General features: G+C 43.3%; 1 protein-coding gene across 5 annotated transcripts in view; it reads right to left on the reverse strand.

Annotated features, from left to right (window-relative positions):
* The window catches only part of TCF20 (transcription factor 20), a 133,395-nt gene that overhangs the window by 54,064 nt on the left and 59,372 nt on the right, over positions 1-19,959 (reverse strand). For 2 of the 5 annotated variants that reach the window (XM_042050411.1, XM_042050410.1), the window contains exon 1: positions 14,283-14,356. The exons of 2 other annotated variants lie outside the window; for them this stretch is intronic. The gene's annotated coding sequence lies outside the window, so the exon portion shown is untranslated. Of the gene's footprint in view, positions 1-13,591; positions 13,610-14,282; positions 14,357-19,959 lie in introns of those variants that run through there. One more of the 5 variants, XM_042050416.1, reaches the window with a different exon arrangement.

A 19,959-nucleotide genomic window follows, 5' to 3' on the forward strand; every position in this document is an offset into this window, starting at 1 on the left:
GGGAATAGACTGACCTTGTTTCAGTTTTGGAGGAACACTGCTGCTTTTAAGAGAAGGCAAATCAGCCACCAATGTCACAAGTAGATGAATTTAAAGATCAAACCCAAAAGTGCATTTAACAAAGTAACAGATATAACTTATTTCTTCTACATTTGATGCCTTTTTAAAAGAAAAGGGAGAATAAGTAAGACTTGCTTTCAACATTAGATGTGGTATAGAAATAAACCAAGACAGTCAGCCCTTCAGCCACCACTTTGTCCAAACAGTAACATTCACTGCTCACTTCTTTCAAAAACTCGTGCTTCTGGTATTATTCACCACCACACTTCTAGAGAAAACTACAGTCAGATCTGGCTCTCACCAAGCCATCATGCTATATTCTGTCAAACAAACCTTACTACACCACTCAAAGATGAAACAGGATACAGTTAATTATCACTGACAGCGCCAGACCCTACGGAAGTAGCTAAACTGAAGTATCTTGTAAAGCATATAAAAAATTAAATTAAGCCCAGAATACTGCATTAATGGAAACCGAATTTTATAATTTTAAAAAATCACAGCATGTCTTAGAAACACCCATATGTAGTGGTTACACATGCTTAAGTATCTATTAATAACACATATTAGCAACACATCTTGCAAATCAGTGGTAATACTGGTCTTGACAAAAAAAACCAAGACACCAAAGCTTAATTTTGTCCTTCCTAGTGAAAACTTTTATCAAAAAATTCCTCAAATGAGCTACAGCTTGGTCAAGTGCATTGTAACTAGCTTCCATCATCTCACAGAGACACTACGCCTTCTTTACCAAAATGTCTGTACAGCTTTTCAGAAAGTCAGTATGTACGAGCTTAAATCCAAACAATTAAGGAAATGGTTCTCACAGAATGGGTGAGGAACAGATGAGCGTGGCAGAAGGAGCACAGTGAGCTTTGTCAGTTGAGAGAGGGGAATGCTCTGGGGATTATTGTGCTAGATAGGATCTACATTCACTTATGTTTCCATATATTTCCTTAAGTGACCACAGAAAAAGCCCAACCACAGTCAGCCTGTGTCAGTGTACCTTCCTATCTCACAGAGGAGATGCAAGCAGACATATTCAGAGCATTCACCTGCTGTAATAAAATCATGTAAACAAACAACAACAAAGAATAATCAAATTTTGCATGTGGCTATTATTTGGCTGCTGCTTTCTTCCCTCACATCCAAAATATTTTTTAAAAACCCACTTGTATAACACCAAATCAGAAATACACAGACTTTTTTGCATTTGCAAGTTTTTCTTACTAAGTGAGCAAAACTAAAATACCATCTCCAGTTTAGCTTTGCACTTTTAGTGAAGTGTACTGTTAAATTCGTATTCCTAAACATGAAGAAAGAAGAAATTTGACAAGAACAACTTCTGTTGTAAGCCAGTATTTAAGTTGTAGTACTATGAAAACATGTATTTCTAGAAATGTAACTAATGATCAAAGTTCAGCAGAATTTTGGCTGGTTGTATATATTTGATTTTATTATTATGCCATTGGTTCTCAGTCTCAATCAACAGCACAGATGCACTTAAATAGCTTTCAAAAATCTACCAAACCCTTGCTAAAAGTTATCCATCTAAAATTTTGACAGACACAGCTATTTTAATAAGAATTTATGCAAATCAGTCAGCTTTCATTTTATGTCAAAGATTAAAACAACAATTTTGGTTTCACATATAGGGTCAGTCTTCTCTAGCCCAGTTTAAGAGGTCCAGCCGCCTCTATGGTGTTAACACAGCCATTCATGAGCAAGTCAGATCAGGGAACTGATACGGTCGAGAAAATTCTGTGAGAGAGAAAAGCCATTTCTGACCTGACAGATCTATTCACTGTATCATTACACAAACATCTGTACCAGCAAAACGGACACAGCAGGAACTGTTTTAAGTGGCCTGGCTACTGAAGGGCACTTGAAATCAGGAGTTCATATTTAAAAGGCTCTTCATCTTTACACAATAGTCAAACTACCCTCCCTAACATGAAAATGAAAATAACACTGAATCCTCAGCTCATCTTCTTTTTCCTCCAAGCTGCAGATCAGCTGACTGCACATCCTAATCCACCTCACTAGTCCTTCAAAAATTCTGGCAACTCGTTACACACCTCTTACTGCAAATTCACCTGTGTCCATACCTCCAATGTCTTCAAGCCATTGATATCTGCTTTGGCAATATAGCAAAATCTGCACACTCACTTCAAGAACAACTTCTGACCTACTCCTTCGCAGACATGCAAGGCATGAGGCTCAGCAAAGGCATCACAACTCTCATTAAATCTTCACCTTTCAGTGACAAAACAGTGAAAAGGAGAAGTCTATTATTAATTGCAAGAGGAAAACAGGAAAGTGTGAACAGGGTTGCCAGGTTCTATCTGCCCAAGCTCTCACTTTCTGTGCAAAAATTTATCCAGTATCTAAAATACTCAGAACTATACAGTGGGGAAAAAAACCCCCACCATCCTAACACATTATTTTTAATTAACTTTTATAATTTTTCATACGAAGCAGCAGCCCCAGCCTTGATGACAGGTTGCTAAGATGAATACTTATAAGGGTTATATTACATATTACCAGTAATATGTCTTTCTTTTCTATTCAAAGGAGTCTATACAATTAAATCTTTTTATTCTTTTTTTTTACAATGCCTGGTGCAATAAGCCTGTAACTAAGACTCCTGGGAACTCCTCAAGGCAAATGAAGTAAATTGACACAAAATCTCTCTCAGTTATGTGCAAGTATTATCACAATACAGGCTATGCACTGTACACAAGAATTATAACCATTGATTAGGATAAAACCATTGTTGAAGATAATACCACCTATTTACATTATAGGCAATAACATTAAAATCAGGTAGAAATATAACCTTGATCTACTTAAACTAACAAATTAAATAACTACTGATAAATTGCAGAAAAGCTGTACTCAAATTTACACCTTCCAAACCTCTTACAGTTTTTGTTCCTCTAAGGTAAGACAAAAAATTTAGCTTTAATGCTTTCAATTTTCACTAGCCAAGGTTATCATTCTTCCTACGAATTCAGCACTTCAGCCCTCTAAATTAACACAGATTTAAGAGGAATTTGAGTGTGGAAGGTCTGCAAATACTACTGCTATTGCAGACTTTAAAAGAAAACACAGTCAAGGCCATATCATGTTTACTGATAAAAAAAATTAGAGAGCAACCTTATTTTTCCCAAACATAAGAACTGTTTGAACTTCTCTAAAAGTTTTAAAGCACTTGTGAGATTTTTCACACTAGAAGAAAAACAACTTTTCTTTCCCTGACATTTCTCCTTGTCTCCTACAACCTATGTCCTCTAAATACCACTTTGCTCATTTCTCCACACTTCAGATTCCACAGCATCAGCCTCATGTTGAAGCCACAAAGTGAAGCAGACCCGTTCTTACAAGTAATCTTTGTCTTCTGAGACTAACAGGGAGTGACTAAGACTACAGCCACACTTACATGGAGACAGGAGAAACAGTTCAGATTAATACAAAATAACTTTATACATTTAAATAATTCAACAAAGATTACTTTAGAGGTAAGACTATTTTAAGGAGGTCCTCCCCCTTCCTATCTACCCATCCCCACCCCCGCAGGTTTTCTTTGAAATTTTCAGACTGGACCAGTTTCTTGAACCACCTCATTATGCATCCCCACTGTAGCTCCACTAGCACAACCAACAGAGAGATGAGAGAGAGAGAAGGCAGCACACTGCAGTGTTGGAGCAAACAGCTCAGAACTCCTGAGGTTTATACTCAGCCTTGGCCTAAAGCATTTAAATTGGTTCGCTCTCACCAGCACCCCCACTGAGTCAAAACCTTTCAGAAGCAATCCTTCTATGTCAACTTTATGCATATAAAGTGATTAAACTTCTAACACACCTCAGTTAAAAGTCTGAAAAACCCATCTTTTAAACTCAAGCCATTGTAACCAAGAAACTCCACACTTCCAAGTTCTGCTGCACAGCCAAAGGCAGGGAATGTCAACAGCAGTCAGACCACACCACAGGCACAAAATTAACTCTAATGAGCATAAACAGTTCAGAGAAATTAACAACCTACAATTAGAGATCTTCTCACAACTGGGGTTTAGAGCTTTCTCCTTCCCCAGAGGATTTCTGTATCACCACAGTGATAGTGTCAGGAGTGTTTGAAGCTGGAAAGCTGATGGACAAAGCTTCTACTGCATGTATTCCATGTCATATCCTAAAGGATATATCCTTAAGGAAGTCAGTGGTTGAAAGCAAACAGGAGGGATGAATCCAAAACCAGAGAAGAAAAAAAGCCTCTGTAAATACCGATTAGTGGAGGATGACAAAGATACTGCACTCAGAACACAATTTTTGGAAATGCTAGAGTTAACATTTTGAAGTGAGACAGAGGGAGCTTAGATGGTCCACCACTCTGAGAATCAGTCCCACCATTCTCTTAAACTTAAGTTCCCGCACTCCTGCGGTCATTCATTTTGTACACCAGGGAGGAGAGAAAAAACAAAACCAGAAGACTCTACTGTTTCTGTCTCCACCTATCTCCCCTCATGAGGAGGCTGAATAAAGAGGTACAATTAACATAAACCATATATGATGGATTACATATGACAATTTCATAATGCTAATGTAATCCTAGTGTTCTATTACAAGAAAAGAAGGACTAGATCTCTTTTCTCCCCTGCTCTAAAACATCCCAACTTCCCATGCAAAACTGAAGTTTGCTACGCCTTGTTTCAGGTAGTAAGATGGCAACTAAATTACTTTCACCTTTAGAGTTGTTGCTGATTTAATTCTTCTGCTAAACCAACTGAGCAAAAGGACCTTACTCCTCAGCTTATTCCAGAAAGGCAACGCACACATAGAGCCAAAATTCCATGAGTAAACACAGACCATCAAAGTCTTTATAAACATTACAGTTCTGTGGATAAGCAAATAAGTTTATTTCCTAAATCCTCTTCCCATCCACTTTCAGGAGCTCCCTAATGCTGTTTGTCACTGAGCTAAGAGATGTGCTTTCGCTGGTGAGTTTGACCCAAGTTTACAGAAGTTTTCTTTTTCTACCAGCTTTGACGGGGTTTTGACTATGCTGCAAGAGTATACATATAATTAACCTCTTCTCCTCCCCCTGCTATTTTCAGCAGCTCTATTATATATACACCCCCCTTTGGTTTTCCACAAGTTCCACCTTTCAAACATAAAACAAGCTGTATTCTTGCAAGGCAAAAAGACAAGGAAACAAACAAAATGAACACATGACAAGTCAAATTTCTATATCCTAATTGCAGGATATCATTCAAATAAAAATGTACTCGATTGAGCAGTTCTCAAGCAAGAACACAGTTTTGTCTCTGATAACCAGAATACAATACCTAATGTAGAAAAAGTGAAAGACACCAAACGTAGAAAAGTACACAGAACAAAAGGAAAAAAGGCCAGAATGCAAGAATCTCTGCTCTCCAAAGTGAACATGATATTAGCTGAAGTCAGAACTGTAAAGATGCAGAATACCACACTGCAGCGGACCCCCAGCTCATCACCAAAATCAGTGTCCTACCACAGCTGGCAAACAAATCGTTCTGCAGCAGAGTTCTCTTTATGCATTCTCAGAGTAACACAGGATGAGATGTTTCTCCATTAAAATGCAGTGATTTAGATGGAAGGGGGATAAGGACAGCATGGTTCAGTTTTCTCATGCAAAATAAAAAGCGTCACTTTGGAGCAATTCTCAGTTATGCTCCTGCTACTTCCGCTCTCCAACAGTACAGAAGAGAATCTGCCACTCACTCAGCAATGCCCTGCAATACAAAGGCAATCTGCTACCTCCTTCTGTAATGACTCTGCCCAACTCATTTAATTTACTGCCTGCTGAGTATCTAGTATTATTACACTTATCAAGACCTATCTAGAAGACCAATTTTATGTAGCAATATGCACAAGGTATGGTCAGGATCAAGAACATCAGAAAGTCAGATGTACACATTTCATGCAAAAATGTTGGAGAAGGGAGAGAAACCTCCCCATATGAAGTGAAATAGGGAAAACTTACAGTGGGCAAACCAAAACTTACACAACATGACAGAACACTGTCGAATTCATTCTTTTTTCCCCTGAATGCAAAAGAGAAAGACATGGTTTATAAAGGCCATGGAGTGCCTTTAGCCTGGAAAAGACCTTTAAGACCATCATATCCAACCGCTCTCATAGAACTGTCAAAGCCACCACAAAACCATGTCCTTAACCACAACATCTACACATCTTTTTAAGTCTCTCTAGGGATTGGTGACTCCGCCACTTCGCTGGGGAACCTGTTCAAATGTTTGACTTCTTCAGGTAAGAAATATTTCTTAACATTGAATTTAAACCTCCCCTGGCACAACTTGAGGACATCTCCTCCTGTCCTATTGCTTGTTACTTGGGAAACAGCCTCCTTTCATGCAGTGGAACAAGACGGTCTTCCCTGAACCTCCTTTTCTCCAGGCTAAACAACCCCAGCTCCCCCGGCTGCACCTCCTAAGATTTGTGCTCCAGACCCTTCACCAGCTCCACTGCCCTTCTCTGGACACACTCCAGCCCCTCCATGTCTTTCTTGTAGTGAGGGGCTCAAAATTGAGCACAGGATTCAAGGTGCCTCACAGGTGTACAGGGGCTGGCCACACCGTATCTGATAGGAGTCAGGTTGCCACTGGCCTTCTTGGCCACCTGGACACACACTGGCTCATGTTCAGCTGCTGTTTACCAGCACCCCCAGGCCCTTTTCCACTGGGCTGCTTTCCAGCCACTCTGCCCCCAGCCCGCAGCACCGCATGATGCTTTTGTGACCCAAGTGCAGGACCTAGCACTTGGCCTTGTTGAACCTCATAGCACTGGCCTTGGCCCATCAACCCAGTCTGACCAGATCCCTCTGCAGAGCCTTCCTACACTCCACCTGATCAACATTCCTGCCCAACTTGGTCTCATCTGCAAACTGACTGAGGGTGCACTCAATCCCCTCACCAAGATCATCAATAAAGGCATTTAACAGGATTGGCTCCAGCACAGAGCCCTGGGGAACACCACTCGTCTCCAGCCACCAGCTGGATGCAACTCCATTCCTCACCACTCTGAGATTGGCCATTCAGCCAGCTTTCCACCCAGCAAACAGGGCACCCATGTAGGCCATGAGCAGCCAGCTTCTCCAGAAGAATGGTGGGGGATACACTATCAAAAGCTTTACTAAAGTCCAGCTAGACAACATCCACAGCCTTTCCCTCACTCACTAAGCAGGTTACCTAGTCACAGAAGGAGACCACGTTGATCAAGTAGGACCTGACTTTCCTAAATGCATGCTGACTAGGCCTGGTTGTCCCATATGTGCCACGTGATGGCACTTAAAATCTGTTCCATGATGTTCCTTGGCACAAAGATCAGGCTGACAGGCCTATGATCCCCAGATCCTCCTTCCAGCCCTTCTTGTAGATGGCCATCATGTTTGCCAACTTCCAGTCATCTGGGACCTCCCCAGCTAGCCAAGACTGCTGACGGAAAGCGGTTCAGTGAGCACTTCTGCCAACTCCATCAGTACCCTTGAGTGGATCCTATCTATCGCCACAGACCTGCGTGTGTCTAAGTGGTCTAGCAAATCCCTGAACATTTTCCCTTGGATTACAGGAGCTTCATTCTTCTCCCCATCCTTGTCTTCCAGCTCTGGGGACTGGATACCCAGAGAATAACTGGTTTTACTATTAAAGACTGAGGCAAAAAAAGCATTAAGTGTCTCAACCTTTCCCTCATCATCTGTCACTTGGTTTCCCCCACATATCCAATAAAGGATTCTCCTTGACCCTCCTTCTGTTGCTAATGCATGTTACAGAAACATTTTTATTGCCTTTCACGGTAGCAGCCAGATTAAGCTCTAGTTGGGTTTTGGCCCTTCTAATTTTCTTTCCGTGTAACCTCACAGCATCCTTGTAATCCTCCTGAGTTGACTGCCCCTTAGTTTCAAAGATTGTCTCTTTTAATTTTCCCTAAGCTCCAGCCAAAGTTCTCTGTTCAGACAGACCAGTCTCCTTCCCTGCTGGCTCATCTTTCAGCATATGGTGGCAGCCTGCTCCTGCACTCTTAATATTTCCTTCTTGAAGAATGTCCACCTTCCTGGACTCTTCTGCCCTTCAGGAATGCCTTCCAAGGGATTCTGTCAACCAGGCTCCTCAACATGCCAGAGGCTCTGTGCTCTAGAAGTCTGTGGTGGCAGTTCTGCTGACTCCCCTCCTTACTTCCCCAAGAACTGAAAACTATCATTGCACGATCACTGTGTCCAGGACGACCTCCCACCATCATATCACCCACCAGTCCTTCTCTGTTCACAAACCACAGGTCCAGCAGGTGCCTTCCCTAGTTTTCTCCCTCATCATTTGTGTCAGGGGACACACACTCCAGGAACCTCCTAGACTGTTTCTGCCCCGCTGTTTTGTATTTCCAGCAGACAACATAATGTTAATCATGCAGCATTCACTACATTTATCATATAACCATTTACATGAATTTAAAAAAATCACACATAGCATTCCCACTATTCCAGAACATCCAGAAAACACTTGAACAAATCAAATTTCATGGAAACTCAAGTGTATCCAGGCATCTGACCAAAGGTAACAGCAAACTGCAGATAGTGAATTGAAGGCTGATTAACAACATTTCATTATGGTGTATGAAGGTTTATTCCTATTTTGGCAAGTATGACAGCACATATTTTTCTTTCAGCTAATAAGTTTCAGGTATGTTTTTCAGTCATTATTGATGCCGTACATAGACACAAGCCATTCAGTCAGCTTTGCTAATACCAAGTCTTTAGATCAGTTAAAACTTATTAACAAGATACTTTGCAGCACATAATTTTACAGGGAAAGTGATCTGAACAATACTTCCAATAAACTGTACTAAAGCTTCCAGCATAGTAGCTCCCTATACAACTTCTAGCTAAGAACTGAGCTCTTATCAGAGCTCATCAGAGGGTTCTATTTAGGATTTGCAATTTACCAGCAATTAGATGACTGAGTTCATACTAGTAAAATACTACAAAATAAATCATCATATTCCAGCACAGAACATGCAATGAATTCCATACACACTATTGGTATGAACATAGGCAAGCTGTGTGCTTGCAATGAAGAGGTAGGGGGAAAAAAAGTCATTTTCCTAGCTTTTTTGTTATTTGTTGCATCACAATTCAGGCAAGAAATAATGGGCTTCCCAAATGGAGAACAGGTCAAATCTCAAGGGACTCAAGCCAGGGCTCCCTGACAAAGAACCTGGTAACACTTTTTCCCCTCTTCCAATATCATCACAGGTTACAAACAGCGTGGTAAAAGAGAAGCACAAAAAGCACTGGAAAAACACAAGCATATTCACTGTCACCAGACTGAGCTGACAAGAGGATGCTTGTGTTTTTGGCTACCACTGCTTAGCTCCATTCTTCAGGAATCACTGTAAGAGGCAAGAGTCTTACTGCAAGGTAAGAGGCACAAGTCTTACGGCAAGATCACTGCTCTGTTGTATCCAAAATTGGAAGTTTGACTGCTCGTGCTGTTGTTCATGAAGGCAGCAAGAAAAAGTTCAAGAGTTGGTAAAATGCAATTCTACATTTTTTTTGTCTTCAAAGGCAAACAGGCAGCAAATCACAGACTCTAGAATACCCAGAGCAGATCTTCTCCTCCAACATGGCTAAACAGAATCCACTTTTGATTACATGTCAGCCTTGATTTTTGAGTCTTTGGGTCTGGCTTTTTATTTTGTCCTTTTCTTTCTTTAAAATGAAAGGAAGCCCATGTACATGCATAATGAAGAACACCACAGGCTTTTCCAAGTGACCCCAAACCAACCAATATGTACCTTAGTGGCAAGCAGCAGTGGAAAGGCTCAGGTGAAGCAATCAAAGAGTGGCGTAGCCAGACACCAGTGTGACACAGATGCGCCAGCAGTGCTGTACATGACTGTAAGACATCTTCCCATTTTTCCAGTTCAGCCAGGACTGAAGTCTAGTCAAGAACTGTCAGGAAGGGGACCCAAGTTGTAAGAATAACTAAACTACTTTTTTTTTATGTAAGAAAAGTTTGCTAGGAACAGAATTGAACATCAGGATCCCACTACAGGAACAGCCTCTCCTGCATGATTTTAGAGAAGTATACGCCTCTGCTTACACTATGTGTTCTCTATCAGTAACACTAAATGCTTTTTTACAATAAAATTCTATATCGCGTATCAACGCTACTAGAAGTGAGTATAAACACTTAAGAACGCCTTTATTTTTTGATTTTAGAAGTCCAAAAACTAAAAGGTCATTTTAAAAGAGATCTCACCAAAAGCAGTCAATAAAAACCATCTTTTGCTATCAAACTCCAGTATTAATTTTTTGAATAGGAAGAGTTGGTTGGTCTCAGTCCAGTCTCCATCAACAAATCAGTCAGCTGGCTCTTCAGAAACTGCCATCCATCATCTTTCCCATTTCAGAGGCCAACCACAGGATTAAGTAACACAAATTCTCACACAACCAGTTAAAGTACACTCTGAATCCTGAGATGCCAGCACTGCCAAACAACTTTACTAATCTTTGTAACTTATAAGAACTCAGGTTCCCAAAACATGACTCTAACACCTTTCATAACTATAAAACCTAACTGAACAAGGTATGAAAAAATAAACACATGCTTTAATTAAAAAGCTATCCCAGCCAAAAAGAAATCTGGAATACCCTGTATCAAAAGGCAAGATATGCATAAGCCAGATATAAACTCTTAAATACCCTTATCTCATATTATAGAGAAGCCAAGGAAGCAGCACGAAATTATTCAAGTTTATTACATATTATGCCCTCACTCCAGACAGCAGCATGCCAAGCTGGTGCAATAGCAACAGGACGTGTGCACTGCAACTCTTACGAAGGGACCCTTCCAAAAGTGGCCTTACTGCCATTTTGCTGTGCCTCCTGGGTGGTTTAGTTAAACATGGCCTAAAAAGGGAGAAAGGGAGTATAAAATGATTTTCTTTTTAACACTGTTCTAAGAGCCCAAAAGGTTGTCTTTACACACATTTCCACAACAGGAAGTGGGAGAGGGAAAACAACCCGAAATCCTACACATTTCACTCTTTGTCCTACAGACTTTTTACATGTATTCATCATAGACAGAACCATACTAAGAACGTGTTTCCTTATACTGCTTTAAGTCTATAAATTTAATCTGAGTATCCTTTAAAATGTAGCAAACAGGTTAATAACACCCTATTTCTTCAGCTGAAGATTAAGGAAGCTTCTTCTGACAATAAAAAGAAGTCTCCTTTACAACTAAGACACAAATAAGTTCTCTTTCATTTAAATAACCTTCACTACTTATTTATGCATTATAGGAACAGATTTACTCCTTTAATAAAAATTCACTTCAAATTATTTTTATGAAGCATTAATAACAAAGAAAACGAACAACAACAAAATCAAAATTCCTGATCTCCTATCAAAGTCACTAACAATGAAGCTGCTCCTACTGCTTTCTTATAGAAAACCATGATTAACCTGCCCCAGGCTGCAAAGGTATATGAAAGTATACATTTCAGCAAAAATCCATGTTTCATCAATCCCAAAACCTCTGAAAACTGACTTACGGGTCAAAATCCAAACTGTGTCAAAACCCACACAACTCTATTAGAAAGGATGCTATCCAACTTTAAGTAGTCTGAAGAATACCAAGCCAGCAAAAAGGTCCAAAAACTTCCTCCTAGACATTTAAACCTAATAATATAAAATCTAAAAGCTATCCCAAAACAACAAGATTTAAAAGAGCAGAATAGAAAAGGAGTATTTTTAATATAAAAGGTGTTGTCATACTTTCACTCAAACGGCATAGGAACTTGCTTGTTAACCAGAATACACAATATGCATTTAATGTACCACCAATTCACAAAAATGAGGAATGACTATCTTCCTCTCCTCATAGCATTAACAAAGTTTAAGAGACAGATGACTGAGCTAATAAGTATCTTTTCCCTTCTTTTAATAGGAATTCTCTCTGCAGTATACTAATGCAACTGACTTTTTAAATGCCAATGGAACCTAAGATTAAGATTAAATAATACAGTTTCAAACATCTCAAAGTGAACTATCATGGAACCCTATTTAAAGATGTGGATTTAAGGAAAAAAAATTTAACAAACCAAAAGCATTTCAGCCAAATGAAAACTCAAATAACAGTACTATAAATTACTTATCACATACACTTAACCAAATGCACTTGGTTATGTAATACATATCAATAAGCCTCAAAAAACAAGCTTATCTGACAAAAAAAAGAAGTCTAGAAAATGTGTAAAAGAAATCAGCTCTTCTTGAATTGAGTTCAGCCAATGTGCTACAAACCTAACCCAGAAGCTGCTGCATCTCCATCATCCAATCACTTTACTGTTCTAAAAATCTGAGTAGAGGTGATCCAACAGCTCCATGCACATCTATTGGTCAGGACGCATGCTAAAAATCATACTCCCCAAAGAATTACCCATGCATACAGCAACAGATGGCAACAAGTGACACAGACATGAATAGCTTTCAAAATGCTAACCTAAACACAGAAAGCTCTGAAACTCAACCCCCTCACAGTTGTACCTCTTATTTTTCATTTGTTTTCAAAGGAGGACTTTAAAGAGTTTGAACGGTACAGAAAACAATGCTGCAATTTAATCAAACTGCCTGCCCTTTTAATGAACGAAAAGACAGTATACACAAGAAATAAAGGATTCTGGTGCTGCCAAATCTACCTACAGAGACAATCACTTGTTGATTCACACACAAATGTGCTCTTATTTTCAGGTTAATAACAGAGCCCCAATACCATTAGGCAGTTCTGATACATAGGTTAGAACACTTATGTTACATAACTTTCTCTTATTCCTTCCCTCAAGGCAGGAAAAAAATAACTTCCAACTGCAGCCCTAAACACAACTTCCAGCAAGGTAAGCACCATGAACAAAAGACAAACTGATCCTCACAGCAGCCCAAACACATTATATCCTGATTATCTCTGCAGACAAGCAAAGGCTACGCTGAGCCTCCAAAAAGCAGAAAGGCACTACAAACCCCAAGTATTCCCAGCACAGCCCGTCCACCTACTACAATTTGAGCACAGGGTGCATCCATCTTCTCCAACAATTTTAGTCGTTTATATCTTCAACGAGAACACCAATCCCTACAAAAACTTCACAATTCTTGCAAAAAAAATTCTTCCGGGACAGGAAAACAGGTGGGCACCCCCATCACGCAGGATGAGGGCCTCTTTGAACACACGTAAACAAACACTTATTTCTTTAAAGAAAAAAAAAAAAAAGAGGGGGGGAGGTGAGGGGAGAAGGTTAAACTTCCCAGGAGCCCTTTCACAAGGCCCCCTCATACCCAGCGCCCGCCCTCCAACTCACGGATGAGACCCTCACATCCCCTCCCACACGTCCAGGCGACCTCGGCTTCCCCCGCCAAGAGCTCGCACTCCCTCCCCAGGCCTCCCACACACACCGACAGAGCCCGGGCGAGCGCAACCGCCCCTTACCTGAGACCGACCCCCCTCCCCCCCTTTTTTTTTTTTGCCCGGCGCCCTCCGCCGCGGCGGGCGGGGCGGGGGCGGCCCAGCAGCGGGGGGGGGGGGGGCGGGGGGCGGGCGGGGGCGCGGGGGCGTCCGGTTCCATCCTCCTCCCCTCACTCACACCTCACACACACACACACACACAGGAAATAACACGGGGTCACCTGACCCCCGGCAGCCAATGGCGGCGGGCGGTAGTGGAGCCAGCGCGCGCGCCAGCGGGAACGGCGGCGCGAGGCGGCGGGTCCCGGCCGGGCGAGGGAGGGATGGATGGAGGGGAGGGGGAGCGGCGCGTGCGCGCGCGCCCCCGTGTGCAGGGACGTGCCTCCGCACGCGCGCACGCGGACGGGGTGGGGGCGCATGAGGGAGCCACCGCCCCTCCCACCACCACGCGCCCGCTTAAAGGAGCCGCGCGCCGCACCCCCCCCCCACGCCCGCTCCATCCCGCGCTCTCGGAGCACGTGGGGGAGGCGCGCCCGCTGCGCGTGCCACACAACCCCGCCCCTGAGGGGGCACCGGGACCCCCGGAGGGGCGCCGGGCCCCCCTCCGCCCCTCCGGGGAGGCACCGGGGCAGCTCACATTTCCCTCTCCTTGTAAATCAATACCGTCCCTCTCCACCCGTCCCCCCCCCCAAGACATTTTAAGAACCGGCTTTACTCCGTTTGGCCACTTGTCCCCGCCCGGCCTCCCCGCCAGGCAAGGTGCGGACACCGACGGCCGAGCCCTGACAGGGCCGGGATGCCCCTCCACCGGCCGGAGCTCTGGAGCACACCTCGAGACGGCAGTCGGGCCGTAGGCCGGGGCTGGGCGGGCCCCGAATCGGAGGTGCCTCAGCGGAGGCGCGGGGAGCTGAGGAAACAACATGGAGGCGGCGGTGCGCGGGCTCTCCTGCCCCCGCAGCCCCCGCCCGGCGGGATCAGCACCGGCCATGCCCGGGATCTCCTGCCCCCGCAGCCCGCCTGCCCGCCAGCCCAGAGCCGCTCGGGCCCTCAGAAGTGGCACTGCCAGCTCTCCGAGTCCCCACTGGCCTCGCATTTGGGAGTCCGGTGTGTCTAGTTGCACTTCTGTGCTGCAGAGACAATTAAGCTTTTTTCAGATTATTCACTAGTTTTTGGGTTTGAGAGCGAGAGGGCAAGGAGACTGGTGCAGGGGGCAGCTGTAGAGCAGGCATGCAGTGCCTGTCAAATCATCACCACCTTCATTTAAACCCGTATGCCAGCAAAGGAAGCTCTATATGACATTACAGTTTCCTCCATCTGCCACTCAGAACACTTCACGTGAAAACGCAGTAGGGCTGGCAGTCTGCAAAGCTCTTAAGTGCTGGGCAGAGAAAGCTCAAGCATCATTTAAAACTTGCTTTGCCAGGAACTTTACTGAGCAGATATGACACTTTCAATAACTGCCCTGTTTCCCAAGCTTTGTTTCACAGATCCTCAGCAAGCTGTATTCCAAAAGAAGGCCTCTGCTCAGAGCTCATCCAAAAGGCAATGAACTGCTGAGAAGGACTGTGTTGTAAGCACAGCCAGTTGACAACTTCACTGATGGCTCCTCCACAGGTGACTTGCTTTTTATGAAAAATAAATACAAACCACCACATCTCATACCGTGCATTATCTGTCAAAAATAATTTGGAGGCTGGCTGAAATTCCATCTAGATCAGACTAAAATGATGCCAGTAGTCTGAGGAAAACAACCAGAGCAGACAACAATTACATGCGCTTCTACCATTTGTCTTTCAAGTTAACAATTTGTGGGTGTTAGGGACTCCCCAGCTGCTGGTCAGGAAACTGTGCACCTGGAGCATCCAGGAAAGACTTGCCTGCTCCTCTGCTCACTTGTCTTGGGACTTGAGAGGCACTGGCTCCTTTCTGACGCAAGTCTACTGCTGTGATCTATGCCTTATCTCCTTCAGATGAGAATACCGTGATGCGCTCCGCATCAGCTCCCTGGAAATTGCAGCTGGAGCACACAGGCACTGCCTTATTGCCTGCTCTCCTCGGCACTGGCTGCCCATTCACAGGTGGTGTTTCAGCCACGGTGCTGCTCACAGGAGGTGGGTGGAGGTCATCGCTTCCTTCGCCTGGAGAAGAGGCTCTGACAGCACATTCACCGTGACAAACCGCGAGGTTGCTCTAGTCAGAAACAGCCTTAATCTTGTTGACTGCCACGGCATGCTAAGAGCTTGGTTAGAGCAGCATTCCCCCGGGGATCCGGGACTGTGATAAAAGCTGTAATGGGGTGGGGGAACTTGATAAGGTTTTTATAATTTGATTTTCCATTATCTGTTTTCTGATTTTGAAGTGCAGCATCAATTGAGGTCAATCCTTTATGTAGGTTTATAAGGTAGGAGTGCTTAGAGCACTCTAACTTAAGTTAAACTTACCTTAAGGTAAAACCCTTTGGTATATATAAATACATAAGAGCACAGCTTATCTAGATAAGCTTGTTATATCAAGGTATTTTTTACCTAATGTCTAAAATGAAGTTGCAGCATAAATAGCAAAAGTTTTGTAAAATGCTCAAACAGGCGCTATAAAAATACAAGGACAGCAACCATTCACAAGTCAAACATTTCTCAAAGGACCAAAAGTAAGTGAATTCACAGAGTTAAATATCTGGATCTCTAGTCTGCTGCAGAGCAGCATTTCCCATCTCTGTTACGACTACTTTATAGGTGTTACAAGGCAAATAGAACAGGAGTTGCTTTTTAAAATATTTTAAAGTTTGAAAACTATATGGCTGGTTTTAAAGGATGAACTGAAGTTTTAAAAGAGCTCATGCTATAAATACAGGCAATTGTCACACCATCGTCAGCTGTTGCATTACAGTAGGCATCACTGGTAATACACGAGGTCAATATAAGTGCAGAATGTAAACAAAGTTATCAAAACTGTATTAGTTAAATATCATGCAAGTAGAGATGCCGTATCGTTTGCAGCTTTCCAAGTGATATATCAGGCTTCAATGTACAACCCCACCGAGCTTAATGGATAATTCAATTCTCCCAGAAACTAATTTTTGGCCGTCTGCAGACTCCGGATGAAAAAACACTCTCATTAGTACACCTTGTTCACATCACCAAGTTTTCCTTTGCCACTGAACATTTCATTTTCTGTCCAGAAGAAAGAAATTCAACCTTCTGACGTGGCAATTCAGTGACATCTACCTACTTGACCACCATCAGTTACACAAAAAAAATTGTTATAAATAAAACATTTCTAGGACTAATGAAGACAGTAACCCCGTCATGCTACTAGGGCTACAATCCCATACACACAATCAGGGTGGGAATCTAACACCCATGCAAGCCTTTCTACTTCAGGGTAAAGTCATCAGTTGCATCTATACGCTCTTACCCTTCAATTCTGAAAAGAAGAAAAAAACCCCAGGGATTTAAGGCCAAAAATGGTTATGAACAAAAAAAACCCCAAAAAACATAGAGGATCAATTTTACAATCAACACAACAAACTAAACAGGTTTGAATGTAAATTTCCAGCAAATACATTCCATCATCTAAGAGTAAGAGCTATAAATTCAACAGATACGCTACACCACAGCCATAATAAAGATTGAAGTCTTTGCTTTTAGTGCAAAAAAACCAGCTCAGTCATAATTGTACAGAGCCACTATGGTACTACCACAACAGAAACTTTCCAAATCCTCCCCATTTCCTCCCTGAAATCCTCCCTGCCATCTCCTAATCAAAATGCTTTTGATGATAGAGGCACAAATAAGGCAGGAAAATGGCCTCAAGACTTGGCACCCTCCTCTACGATGGATGGGAGATTCTGAGCAGAATACAGCCCCCTGAGTAACCCTCCAGGTGAGTGCCACTGCTCCCACTAGTGCTGCTGTCATTACACACATGCAAGCAATGCTGCCTCTTACTGCACATGAACTCTGCAATGGCTAAAGCAAATGTTTTTCCCTGTTATGCCTTAATGTAAGGCTTACCTTGCACATCCCTTTCCCCTCTCTCACAGATCCCAGTGAAAAAAGGTCCTTCTGACCCCAAGAGGACTGACAAATGGAGATGGAGAGTCTCCTTCTGTCTTTGAGGTCACCACTTCTGATCTAGCCGTAATTCAGTAATTACTCAGTTCATGTGGCTCTCCAGAAGCATACATTAGCAGCGTGGAGGGGGAACAAAAGGATGACACCATTCCTGACTGTCATAGGTTAGCAAGCATAGTCCCGGAAGGGACGTCCTTGCTAAGGGGTGCTTACAGTTTCCTCTGGGAACTGATAGAACCTATCAGCTGGCCAGTTTGAATATGGACAATTCTCTAAGCCACTTAAAGTTGTGATCACCTCTGTGATCCACATTTAAGAATAGGCAAACTCCCCCTCCAAGCTCTCTCTCGTTTCCGGCGCTGGGACAGGTGGCTGCGGGGCCTGTGTGGGGGCCAGCGGGCCCAGCCAGGCCCTGCTTGGGCCAGGTCGGGCCGGGCCACGGCCATCCTGGAGCCATGGACCTGTTCCAGCCGTGGAACCCCCCCCACTGCCTTGCCGTGGGCAGCCGGAGCGGCTCGGCTCTCCCCCCCTCTCCACTGCGATAAGAAAAATTCAACATTCCAGCTGCAAAGCTGCAAGGCCGAGGTGAGATTAACCCTTTTACTGCTGTGAAGAGCTGAAAACCTGAGGGAAGAGAGAGAGGAGATGCTTAAAGCTGAAATTCTGTTGTGAAGCTATGATATATCAGAGTATCCTGTTGTAATTTCATGAAGATATGGGGGGTGGAGTGTTCAACTCGTGAGCAAAAGCACCTGCGCTGAGATAGGCAGATGCTGACGCAGCTGTAATTTCATGAGAAGTTTGGACAGGGAGAGATGAACCAGATGAGGACTTTTGCTCCAAACGGGAAAGGAGAAAACCTCAGTCCGTAGAGATGAACCAGATGAGGACTTTTGCTCCAAATGGGAAAGGAGAAAACCTCAGTCCCTAGAGATGCTCCTAGAGATAGTCCTAACGATGAAGATGATGAAGACCCTTTGCTCCCAGGGAAGGAGAAGGGCCTCTGTTTTTGTTTCTGAACGGCTCAACCTTAAAATTATACCCCAAAAAACTTCAAGAGTGGACCCTCGAAGGCAGTTGCGGGAAAAGCTGCAAGTCGGGGGAAAGGACTCACACGCAGGCAGAGAGACTCCTCTTCCTAAACGGACTGAACGATATTTGGAAGTGGGCGGCTGTCTCGTTGTGATAATGTTTTCATAGCATGAGCAAGAAGAGACTTCTCTTTCTAAATGGACTGAACAAGGTTATTATGGAAGTGGTAAACAGACTGAACATCTTAAGGGTTGTCTTTTCACATTGTCAGTGGGAGAAGGGAGGAAGGTGGGGGGAGGAGGAGAGTTCTGAAGGTGGTATAATTTTTTTCCTTCTTTTAGGTCTGTTAATAAACTTCTTTATATTCTTTCAAGTTTAGTGCCTGTTTTGCATTTCTCCTAATTCTTATCTCACAGCAGATAAACAGTAATGAGTATTTTGGACCAAACCACTACACTGACCTCAACCACCTCTCATCTTCACACACCCTCTGAGCTCCCTCTGCCTGGAAGGGGGGAGGGCAGTAAGTGATGCAGGATGGGGGATCAAGAACAAATCTGCAGGTAACATATGCTGGAAAGGCTCCAAGCACCCCAGTGTTCATTAGAGGAAACATGATTTCTGAATGCAGCTGGTGGGGTCCTCTGAGAGGTTTCTTCTTTACAAAAGGTTTCATTGCTGATACAGCACTAGGAAGGTGAAGCCTCCACAGAGTCAGGCATGCAGATTTCTCACAGACATGGCACCCGTCCCCTCAAAGTATTACCCTTATCCTAATCTTTTCCCCTGTTACACAATTTCATGTCATGCACAGGCTCACCACTGCACTTTTACAGCTTTCATCTAGAGGCTCTTAGATGCTATGGGAATGGGCATTAGTGACTACCTTGAAGATAGATAATACAAAACATGACAGCAAGATTGGGCACCTACAGGTCACGCAACTGGGGACTGAAACTTATATTCACGGTGGGACACCTACATCTTTAAGCGAGTGTAAAGCAAGGGCAGCTCACCTGTTTCTGCAAGAAAGACATCAGCACGGCTGCATTCATTAATATTTCCTACCTCTCTTCCTACCTAGCCCCAGGATTTCCCATACCTTCCTCCTATTTCTTTTACACTTAAGTTCAGATAAAACATGTTACATCTGACCCTACACAAGGGAGAAGCCGTATCAGACGTCTCCCAAGGAACTGCAGCAAAGACAGGGAGGGCTCTCATTAATTCGCTGATATTTAACTTTTCCCCTGGAGATTACCAAAGGATCTGTGCTTGCTGGAAAAT

Source organism: Corvus kubaryi, unplaced genomic scaffold (genome assembly GCF_017639235.1).
Source record: "Corvus kubaryi isolate FWS band 111438036 unplaced genomic scaffold, C.kubaryi_AGA036_p1.0 74, whole genome shotgun sequence".
Lineage (NCBI taxonomy): Eukaryota > Metazoa > Chordata > Aves > Passeriformes > Corvidae > Corvus > Corvus kubaryi.